The following is a 12,239-nucleotide window of genomic DNA, read 5'->3' on the forward strand; positions in this document are numbered from 1 at the left end:
TAAAAGAAAAAAACAAAACCAAAAAAACAAAAACAAACATGGCCAGGCACAGTGGTTCACACCTATAATACCAGCACTTTGGAAAGCCGAGGCAACAGAATTGCTTGAGCCTTGGAATTTGATACCAGTCTGAGCAACACAGTGAGACCCCCATTTCTACAGTAATAATAATAATAATGACAGCTAGCTAAAGAAGTGATAATTGATATTATAAGACATAAACATTAGAAAAAGATCAGATAAACAAAAGCCAGAAGAACCATTCACAGGGTTTGTAAGGCAAAAGCATCATAAGGACCAAAAATCAAGGGAACAGCTAAAGGAGAAATCTATGTTTACATACTTTGCAAGTCCATAGCAGATACTGATGAATCTGTAGTAAACATGAATTTCAAGTAGGATCATTTTTGTGTGTGAGACCAGTAGGGATAACCAGAAAGGTAGAACATGGGGTAGAGTTAAGTATAGAACTCAAGCTAGGGGTAAAAGTCATTCTTCCCAGGGTGTCTTCTTCTTCCCAGTTAAATCTTCTTAAGGCCCTTGAAAAGTTAAGAATACGAATTGATGGGTGCTGACGAGTTGATGGGTGCAGCACACCAACATGGCACAAGTATACATATTTAACAAACTTGCACGTTATGCACATGTACCCTAGAACTTAAAGTATAATAATAATAATAATAAAGAATACATCAAAATGCGAAGACCTTTTTCCATGGTTGTGACTGGGGATGGGTGGAAGTGGGAGGTGATTCAGACCTTTTTATGTCAATGGGCAAAGTATTTAGTGACTGAACCTTTTTTAAAGCCTGAACAAATCAGAGCACAGGAACATTTCATCTATTCATAAAATTGATGTCATTTGGTCTTTCCAGATAACAAGAGTTTTGTGGTCCTAAAGTACTATAAGCAGAAATAGATCCAGTAGGAGATTTATCTTAAGATTCAGAATCATTAGGGTTAGTGAGCTCAGGTCAGTGAATTAGGTTGTCAACGTCAAGATAAAAAGAACTAACTTATTGCAAATAATTTGAAGGCACTCCTTACCTTAAAATAGTCTTTCATTATTTCATGTGGATTTATTCCCTCTAGGTATGGATTTATTCCCACATGATGGACTGCAATAAACAAATGAACAAAAAAGAAAGACCAAATAACTTATAGCAGTGGTTCATAAAGTGTGGTCCACGAAACAGCAGTGTCAGCATGTGGAAACGTATTAGAAATGCAGTCTCTTTTCACCTCACTAGACCTTGTGCACCAAAATTATTTCCCTTCTTAAGTATTTAAAAACAAAAATTGTGACATGGTTTCATAATAGAGTTTGCATAAAAGAAATCAGGATACTTCCTGAAACTTTGGCACTCCTTTACCAAATGTATTTAGCCACTGCAGTAAAATTTCATCTTTTGCCTAAAAACTACTTTGAATAATACATCATTTATTTATTATTATTATTATACAGTTATGCATCCCTTAACAATGGGGAAATGTTCTGTTTAATACATTGTTAGGCAAATCTGTCGTTGTGCAAACATCACAGAGTATAACTCAGACAAACCTAGATGAGACAGCCTACTACACACCTAGGCTATATGGTGTAACTTATTGCTTTTAGGCTACAAATCTGTACAGTATGTGACTGTACTGAATACTGTATTGAATACTGAATCATAACACAAATATTAGTATTTGTGTTTCTAAACATAGTAAAGTTACAGTAAAAGTATGGTCTCACAATCTTGTGACTACTGTCATATATGCAGTCTGTTGTTGATCAAAATCTTATGTGACACATGACCATAGTTGAATTTCAATGAAAGCAAGTATTAGGATACAAGACTGGAAGCACAGCTTGAAACACAATCTTCCAGGCTTTTGAATGACAGGCCTGAAAGTATGATCTTTATTTCACAGGGCAGTTAAAAACCTTTGTTGAATTTTGATCACCCAGTAAAAAGACAGTATTCTAATCTTATGGAACCATCATTGTATATGCAGTCCATCATTGACTGAAACATCATTTGGCAGTGCCTGACTGTACTTTTTGAATTGTGAATAATAATTACAGTCATAATTTACTGGGCAGCAATTATGTATTATGCTACATTCCATTCTAAGTCATTTTAATTTAGAATTATCACACGGTTAACTCAAGGACAGTAGTCATGCTATGCGTACCACTTAGGAGACACACACATTTCTCATATTGGTATTTATGGATTCATTTTCATATGAATTAGAAGAAATACAGCTTCCATTTATATTTTTCTTTTAAATACAAAGGCCAACATGTAGGTACATTTAGAAATATTAAGTAAATAACAGGTAATATACAAATATGGAAACAATTATGAAAGTATAAATGGAAAAGTAATATTTTGGAGAGATTCCTTTTTATTATTAAATCATCAAAACAGTAACATAAAACAGGTATTGAAGATCAGAGAATTTACATTTAACTTCCCCAAGATCCTATGGTTCACATGTGCAGAGCTAACATTTAAACTCAGAGCCAATACCCAAATCCATGCCCTTAATGTTATGTTAACCCTCCTTACACATTTCCAATATCATACTTCCCTCTCTCCTCCAACCATATATGTAGTATTAACACAGTAACCTATGAATTGTTCCAATATCAGTTAATTTCAGTCACTTTGCTATGTATTAAAGGAATATTATTTTAGATATTCTCTATTATATTGTTATTCCTGGGTTAAACTTTTTGAGATCCTTTTCTATTACAATGTAGTTCTAGAAATGAGGATTGTGTCTGTTTTTTTTTTTGGAAAATAAAATGAGTATATAATAAACTGTCACATGCAGCAAAAATCCTTAAATATGAACTAATTTGGTGATGTATGTTGCTCTGTTAAGCAACCAAAAAATCATACTACATAGAACTTTCCTTGAGAGTGGGAAGTCTTTGATGAACACATTGATTCCATTCATTGCAACTGAGGTGTAAAATGTTGGAAGGAGAAAAAGTTATGGCTCCTGTCTGCAAGGAGTTTTCCATGAGTGAAAGAGTGTGAGTGTGTGTGTATGTGTGTCTGTTGTGCACATCTGTAATTGAGAGGGGTCAAGTTAAAGAGGTGAAGGTAGGAAATAGTGAATAAAATGTTAGAATTTGGGCTGTCTATGGAAGAATAATAATGTGTTCCTACTCTATGTGATGTAGAGATGGTGAATTCTGTGATGATCAAAAAGAGTAAGTAATTGGCATAGGGAACTTGGACATGAGACTTCAGGCTTTCATTATTTTCTTATTGCATTTACTCATTTATTCAACAAACGCATAATGAATACTATTAGAGTATGTGCAAAGTGCATTGGGAGGTGCTGGAATAGAAATAAATCTATGTCTAGGGTAAAACAGAACAGATTGTCATGGTAAGGAGATCTTTGGAGAAATGCAAATGGTGGTCAGCTTAACTATAAATAAATATTTATATATAAAAGAATTAGAAATTGGGAATATATTTGTAAATAATGATACCAATAACTATAAAATGAAAACAAATAAAAGACTGAGATGAAATACATGATGTTTCTGAGGCTTTGAATGTCTAATGGATACTGAAAATAATTTTAACAGAGAAATGTTCTTCATATTCTCCCAAAAGACCTCTAGCTTTAGGTTTTAAAATTACTTTTTCAGAAACATACTAAATCATACCTAATAAATTCACATTTTTTTCTCAAGAGAAACTAACATCTATTTGTACTTTTCCGAAGTGAACCTAAGTTCATGACCTAGTGAGCATGTAATTTTTCTAAGAATTTACTTTTTTGTGTATAAAATGTATGTAAAAATAGTTGCTACTTTATCTGTCTTCTCATTTGTAATGTCAGTAAAATAATAGTAATTACCCTTAAAGACAGTGTAGGGTTTCAGTGCAATAAACTATGTAAATATCTAGCTCAGTGATTGGCACATAATTAGGTCTTGATAAATATTAGTTAATGTTATTATTTATTCTAGTTAATTTAAATATATTTTTGGGAATTTTGATCATGTACTGAGAAACTCTGGAAACAGATCTATCAATTGTCAAGTAATTGAATATCTGAAAAACAGTATTAATATGTGGATGTGCACAGAATGCAAAACAGAAAATTAAGAAATAAATTTTAAGAAGAGAATTAGCTACAAATAAGAAAACCAAAGTTTCTCAGAACTTAAAAAATAAATCTTCATAAAATTAAGGTTATTTTGTGGTTGCATACATAATTTAGTGTCCCATTAACTTATGGCGGTTTATATCATAGAAATTCCATGACATGAAATATAATTGAGATAAATTTTCTTCTTATGAAAGAGTTACTAGTATGAAACTTGCCCTCCTACCTTAAATAATTAGAAAACCTGACCAAATATAGGGAGAAAAAGTGCTTTCACACATTTGGAGAAGAAGCAGTGCAGAACTGTGATCGCTGAGAGAAAAGTAAGAAATGAGGTGTCTTACAATTGCCACAGCTTCCACCTGGAGCCAATATCAGGATCATGCCATGGTTATGAGGAACTCAAGCAGTCAATGGAGATACTGCCAAGTTGAGGAGATGAGGAGATGCTATTTGGAATTTGGGGAAGCTAAATCAGTGGTGATCCGTGGGACAGAGCATTGGTTGTGAAGGCGTTATAGAAAAAAAGGGCTCCAACAACCTGCATAGGTTTGTTTAGCCTTCAGCTAAATACTAATCATTACTTTCAATGGAAATATTTCATCAAAATATTTGATGCAAAACAAAATAAAACAAAAAAAAAAATAGCAGGAGATCTATAAACAGAATCTCCCCTCACATAGAGCAACAAGATTTGTTGAGCATTGAGGCAATCAGCAGAGACAGCAGAGTCACCCATTGATATTCAGACTAACTAGCCTTAGCATAAAGGTTATTCTAAACCTATTCTACCAAAGCTTAAAAAGGAGGATCTTAAGAAACAAAAGGAGTAAAACAGATAATCAACAAATAACTGCCTGACCAAAGAAACTGCTTCAATGGATATGCAAAAGAGCAGCACACAATATTGTAACCCAATGTCCCCAACATTTTTGGCACCAAGGACCAGTTTCCTGGAAGACAATTTTTCCACGAATGGTGAGGGGTGGTGGTTTGGGGGTGAAATTGTTACATCTCAGATCATCCGGCATTAGATTCTCATAAGGAATGTGCAACCTAGATCCCTCGTATGCACAGTTCACAGCAGTGTTTGCACTCCTATGACGGTCTAATGCTGTGTCTGATCTGACTGGGGGCAGAACTCAGGCAGTAATGCTCACACACCTGCCACTTGCCTCCTGCTGCCTCATTACTAACAGGCCACAGACAGGTAGTTGTCTGCTGCACAGGGGTTGGGGACCCCTGTTGTATCCTACAATCTTGAGGAAAATCAGTCAGTTTATAAAACAAAAAAGCAAAGAAAAGATAGAAATGGGGGATACAACAGAGAAGGACATACACTCAAGGATTTAGACAAAAACATTAATATTATGAGGAGATTTATGAAATATATAAAAAAAGAAGCAAATAGAAATTCTAGAGCAATACACAATATTATGTATTTAAATTAACATCCTCTGAGATACTGAAGAAGGAAAGCTCAGTGGGCTTGAAGTTAAAGCAATAGAAATTATCCAAACAGAGGCACAGACAAAATGAAAACTGAAAAATAAATGCACAGAAATCTGTTTTCAGTTCTGACATGAAAAGAACTTGAAATCTGCCCTTATAAGAATAATAATAAAGGTAAACAAACTGAAACTCAACAACTTTCTTAGGACCCATTGGTGATCTGAATTTTCAGGATTAACTACCACTCCTAAATCTGGAGAAAAAGCAAAATAAAGGGAAACAAAGCAAAGATCTACTTTACTTGGAGCAGAAGCTCTAAACTGGTAGAAGCACTTTAATGGTAATTTTAAAGAATTGCTGGAGGTTGAGTGTGGACTAGCATAAAAGGGAAAAGCTCCTGTGGTCTCATTCTTATACCTGACACTTTAGTGGACTTTACCGCCGAAAACCTCCCTGGATTTTCTTGGGAAAGATCAGAGAAAGATCCTCTCATAACACAAGAAAGGATAATCATTGTGACATATTCTCAGAACATCCTCCATAACAAAAGTATATTCTTCAAGAGTAAAGTCCTTACCAGAGACTTCTCCCAGTTAAGGGAGGGTCATTCCTCCTACTCTGGACCCTTCCAGTCTTCCCATCTCCAGTTAGCACGGGGAAAAAATAACCACTAGAAAAACACTTGCAAAAGGCAAAGCCCGGCCCAGAAACACAGGCCCAGTAAAAGACTGAGCTTTAATCATAAGATTATACAATGCTTCCCCTTTCCTATACCTTACCACCACACTAAGAGCTCCACACAATAGCAGTGCCTTATAGTTGAAAAAGTGGCAAAACACAGTGTTTGAGGAAAAGAATTAAGGGAAAACCTAAGTTGACAAATAAGACCAAAAAAGACAACAAAGAAAATAAAATGGAGATGTGAACCCTCTGGTACCTATAGCTACAGCAAATATCAAACACAATTCCTAGCCAGATTAACATATATCCTCACATTAAAAGCATGTTTCCTTTAGTTCCTATTAGATGATAGAACATATCCATGAATGCTTAAAAAAAATTATAGGCATGCTTAAGGGCAAGAAAAACACAGTTTTAAGAGACAAAACAAACAACAGAACTAGACACTGGTGTAATACAGTCGTCAAAATTCTCTGGCAAGAAATTTAAAACTACGATGATTAATACGTGAAAGGTTCTAATGAAAAAAATGAACAACATGCAAAAAAAGAAAAATAAGACTGCAAGATTATGTCAGAAAAAAATGGAGTAAGAAGTCCCCCAAATTTGCCCCTACACAAAAGCCATAAAAGCAACCAGAAAATGGGCAAAGACTGTGAGAATCAACTTTTCAGAATTCTGTAAATGGACCAAAAGCTTGCAGCAATTCAGGGAGTGTTTATTCAACTTACAGAATCTCAGTGAGAACAGTGAGCTTTGTGATAGTCTTACTTACCCTCTTCTCTCAACCCCCACATTTCTTCACTCTACTTCACTCCTTAGCTCAGCAGCCTTGAAAATAACAGCTTGCATTCTAGGCTCCAGTTTCCATGAAAGCATAGCTGACCTCACTTGCAAAGATTTGTCTTTAGTTGATCTTTCTGGTGATTACAGAACACTGGCACAAAAGGCTTGCCTAACTCAGAATTGGCCCAGTGCCAAAGTCATCCAGAGGGTATTTGTGGAAAACACGTACAGAAAAGCTTTTTAGTCTTTGCTGACTAAGGCAGGGGATAATCAGGGGAGGGTGGGAAGCAAAAAGTAGACTATCTAAATAGCATGGGAGGAAAAGCTCAGAAATGAGATGCTTTGGAGAATAAGGGCTAGGTAAACTTCAGGGATATCATGGGGAATATAGAAGGCTAAACTCATGTTCAGAACTGGGTGCACGCTTACAGAAGATATGAGAAGTCCCTAAGGGAGGTCTTATGTCTAGCTCACTTTCAGGATCTGCACAAGCAGAAACTGAAAGCTAAGGTAGGGTTGGAAATTGCCTCGCTGAGGTGCTCAAAATATACCCGTATACACATGGAGCCCGTCTGCAAAGACTAGGAAATTTTTTGTTTAAGCAATTTAAGGAAATATTTGTCTAGTCACTAGCTGACAGATAAGAGTTCTCAATCAGCAAAAACAGCAAAAAATACAGATTTTAAAAAATTATTCAAAAACGTTACTAAACAAACAACCACAACAAATCCTAAGGGAGATTAACATAATTTCCAGAGATGCCACATTATGGTATTAAAAAACCTTCAGTGTTCAACAAAAAATTAAGAGGCACGAAAAAAACCAAGAAAGGACGTTCTGTATACAGGAAAAAAGCAGTCAAGAGAGCCTGTTTTTGAGAAAATCCAGACATTGTCCTAACAAGACAAAGCACTTAAGTCAGCCAATTTAAATATTTCCAAGGCTAAGGTAACTCCATCAAAAGAAATGAAAGCATGAGAATTATACTTTACCAAGCAGAGAATATCACCAAGAAGATAGAAATTACAAATAGGGCACCAAATAACAACTCTACATATGAAGAGTACACTAACCGAGATGAAAAAATTTACAAAAAATGCTTAACAGCATAGCTGAGATGACAGAAGAAAGAATCAGCAAACTTGAAGACAGGTTGATTGAAATTTTCAGGTCTGAGAAACATAAGAGAAAAGGATTGAGACACCATCAAACAAAGCAACATACATGTAATAAGAGCACCAGAGGGAGAGGAGAAAAAGGGACAGAAAGAATATTTGCAGAAATAATGACCCAACGTTCCCAAATTTGATGAAAATATTAATCTACGCTTCCAACAATTTCAATATATTCCAAGTAAGATAAACTCAGAGATCCACACTGAGACATATTATAATCAATTGTCAAAAATCAAAGACAAAGAGAGAATTCTGTAAACAGCAAAAGAGAAGCAACTCAGCTCCTAAAAGAGATCCTTGGTAAGATTAGCAACTAGTATCTTATCCAAAACAATAGAGATCAAGTAGGCCCTGCGTGGTGGCTCACGCCTGTAATCTCAGTACTTTCGGAGACCGAAGTGGGCGGATCACCGGGTCAGGAAATCGAGACCATCCTGGCTAACATGGTGAAACCCCGTTTCTACTAAAAATACAAAAATTAGCCGGGTGTGGTGGCGGGCGCCTGTAGTCCCAGCTGCTTGGGAGACTGAGGGAGGAGAATGGTGTGTACCCAGGAGGCGGAGCTTGCAGTGAGCCGAGTTCGCGCCACTGCACTCCAGCCTGGGCAACAGAGTGAGACTGTTTCAACAAAACAAAACAATAGAGATCAAGTATATACAGTCATATGCTGCATAACAACATTTCAGTCAATGACAGCCTACATATAAGATGGTGGTTGCATAAGATGATATTGAAACATATATAGACATTTGACACATGGCACTTAATATTGCAATGGCAGATCAAGTAGGAAGAATAATTGATATTCAGTGATAGTGTGGGATTTTTGGTTTTCCACATGAAAAAATATATACAAATAAAAATATATATACTATCTAGTTTGTGTAATACACTTTATGATGTTCACACAATGACAAAATCACCTACCAATGTATTTCTTAGAATGTGTCCCCGTTGTTAAGTGACATATGACTGTAACCATACAGGCGTATATAAAAGAAGATATCAATGTATTTTGGTCTCATTTTTTCTCCTATATGACTTAGAATCCAACTGCATAAATAAATCATTATAAATATATGTTGATGGGCAAACAATGCATATAGATGAAATTTATTAATAATATCACAATAATTACACAACGTAATGTTATTGAGATCCATTCATGTTGTTGCCTGTGTATGCATTTAACACATTTTTATTGCTGAGGCATTTTCCATTATATAAATATAGTATTACATTGTATGGCTATGCCACATTTTGTTTACCAATCTCCTAGGGATACCGAAGGGTGAGTAAACTCTAGAGTGGGTAGTAGAGGAAGGTGCTGATAAGTGTCCTTTGTGGCCTCAAGAACAGCTGCAGAAATAAAGACCACAGTGAAGATTCACTAACTGTCATCTTAAAAGTTTTTACAGGACACAGAGCCAAACCTTAACTTCAGAAATTCCTGGCAAACTATGTATTAGCTGGTACCTGATAAAATGAAACCTCCATACTTGTTAATTCCTTACATGCAGAACTGTTCATATTAAATAACGTCACTTTTTTTTTTTTTTTTTTTTAAAGTTTTTACAGTAAAGGAGACCAACCAGCCTTATAGAGGAGCTATTCCCAGAACTTACCATAAAATGCAAGGACATCCAAGTGGCACCAAGGGTGGATGAGAGTGGATGCTCTGAAGCACCAGCCAGATCCCCTTTAAGAATTGAAGCACTAATTTCCCCAGCTGCTGGAAGTGCTGGTAGCTGACGACCCTCAGCTGAAGAATGTTGACTCACACAAGCTTGTAGCCTCTCCCTGATGGAAACCAATAGCCTACAGGTGGTCGAATCCAGTCCCTAAAAGTCAGCACCTGCCCCCGCATGCTTGCCTCAAAGAAGGGCAATTGTCTCAATTGCAGCGTTCCCTGAGCTATGGACTGAAGCATCCACTGCAACTCCTTCACCATTCTATTTCTTCCTCTGTGTAATCATGTTTTTTTTCTGTCCTCACAAGTGTTATTACTGAGAGCAATTTCCAATAAAGTTTCTGCCTACAAAATAATAATAATAATAATAATAACATCACAAAAGGGGTAGGGAATATGAACAAATAGCAAGACATGAAAAGTAAGCCCTTTCTTATCAGTAATTATTATATATTAAATTAAATAGATTAAACTCACAATTAAAAGCAGAGATTAGAAGAATGGATATAAAATCAAGATCCAAATATATGCTGCCTAGAAAGACTCACTGTAGATTCAAACCACAAATACGTTGAAAGTACATGGATGGGAAAAGATTTTCCATACAAACAGTAAACAAAAAAAAGTTGAAGTGGCTATTAGCCTTTAAAACACAAATTATTACTAGAGGCAAAGTTTGGCATAATATAATTATTAAAGAATCATTCCATCAAGAAGGGATAACCATGTTAAACACATATGCACCTAAAACGGAGCTCTACAGTGAAGGAAACAAAAAAACTGAGAGAGCTGAAGGAAGAAATAAATAATAGAAATAGTTTAATAGTTGAAGATTTCAGTATTCCACTTTTAATAAAGGACAGAACAGCAAAACAGAAGATAATAAAGAAATAAAGGGCTTGAATAAAAAGCCCTTTCTTATTTGAAAAAAGAAATAAAGGGCTATAAATCAAGCAGACTTAGCAGACATTTATATAGCACTCCACCCAACAAGAGTAAATATATATTTTTCTCAAATAGGCATGAAAATTATTCATAATAGACCATAGGTTAGGCCACAAAACAAGTCCTGATGCATTTTCAAAGACTGAAGTCATACAAGCTAGGTGTGGTGGTTCACACTTACAAGAGGCACTTGGAAGGCCAAGGCTGTCAGATCACTTGAATCTGGGATTTTGAGACCAGCCTAGATCACATGGCAAAACTCATTCTCTACAAGAAATACAAAAGATTAGCTGGGTATGGTTTCATGTGCCTGCAGTCTCAGCTGCCCAGGAAGCTGGGGTGAGAGGATCACCTAAGCCCAGAAAGTTGAGGCTGCAGTAAACTGTGATTGTGCCACTGCATTCCAGCCTGGGTGGCAGGGTGAGAGCCTGTCTCCAAGAAAAAAAAAAAAAAAAAAGATGTTTTTGAAAAGGTTGAAGTCACTCAGAGCATGTTCTCCACCCACAATTGAATGAGATTACAAATTAATAACAGGAAAAGTTGTAAAATTATCAAATATGTGGAAATTGATACACTCCTGAATAACCACTGAGTCAAAGAAATCAGAAGGAAAATGACAAAAATGACTAAAGAATTTACAGGAATGGAAACACAATGTACCAAAACTTATGGGAACTCATGAATGAGTAAGTAAATTAGAGTATATCTAGATGACAGAATATTACTTAGACACAAAAATAGATGAAGTACTAATAAATACTACAACATGGATAAATCTTGAATACATAGTGCCAAATGAATAAAGCGAAACACAAAAGGTCACACATTATGCAATTCCATTTATAAAACATGTCCAGAATAGATAAACCCATAAAGACAAAAAGTAAATGTTTGGTTACCAGGGGATGGCAGAGGGAGGGAATTGAGAGGTATGCATTTTTTTTTCTTTTTGATGAAAATATTCTGGTATTGGATACTTTTAATGGACAAAACTGAAATCAACCAAATTATACACTTTAAAATAATTAAGATAGTGAATTTTACTTTCTGTTAATTATATCTGAATGAAAATGTTTAAGACACAGGTAGATATTGTAAGGGTATAGATGGAATCTTTAAGAAAGAAAAGTAATGCTAGAAAATAAAACCACTGTTTCAGAAGTGAGGAATGCCTTTTATGGGCTTATCAGTAGACTGGCCACAGCTGATGAAAGAATCAGTGAGTTTGAAAACAGGACAAGAGAAACTAACCAAGTTGAAATGCAAAGCAAGGAAAGAAAGAAAGAGAAAGAGAGAAAGAGGACGGAAGGAAGGACGGAAGGAAGGAAGGAAGGAAGGAAGGAAGGAAGGAAGGAAGGAAGGAAGGAAGGAAGGAAGGAATT

General features: G+C 35.6%; 1 long non-coding RNA gene across 1 annotated transcript in view; it reads left to right on the forward strand.

Moving 5' to 3' along the window:
• LOC108523823 (uncharacterized) overlaps window positions 1-10,252 on the forward strand; it is a 37,886-nt gene extending 27,634 nt beyond the window's left edge. The window contains exon 3 of the long non-coding RNA XR_001883902.1: window positions 9,792-10,252. This is a non-coding gene — a long non-coding RNA (uncharacterized LOC108523823). The remainder of the gene's footprint in view (window positions 1-9,791) is intronic.
• Window positions 10,253-12,239: the final 1,987 nt, after the last annotated feature.

This window comes from Rhinopithecus bieti, unplaced genomic scaffold (assembly GCF_001698545.2).
Source record: "Rhinopithecus bieti isolate Rb0 unplaced genomic scaffold, ASM169854v2 scaffold_76550, whole genome shotgun sequence".
NCBI classification, from domain to species: Eukaryota; Metazoa; Chordata; class Mammalia; order Primates; family Cercopithecidae; genus Rhinopithecus; species Rhinopithecus bieti.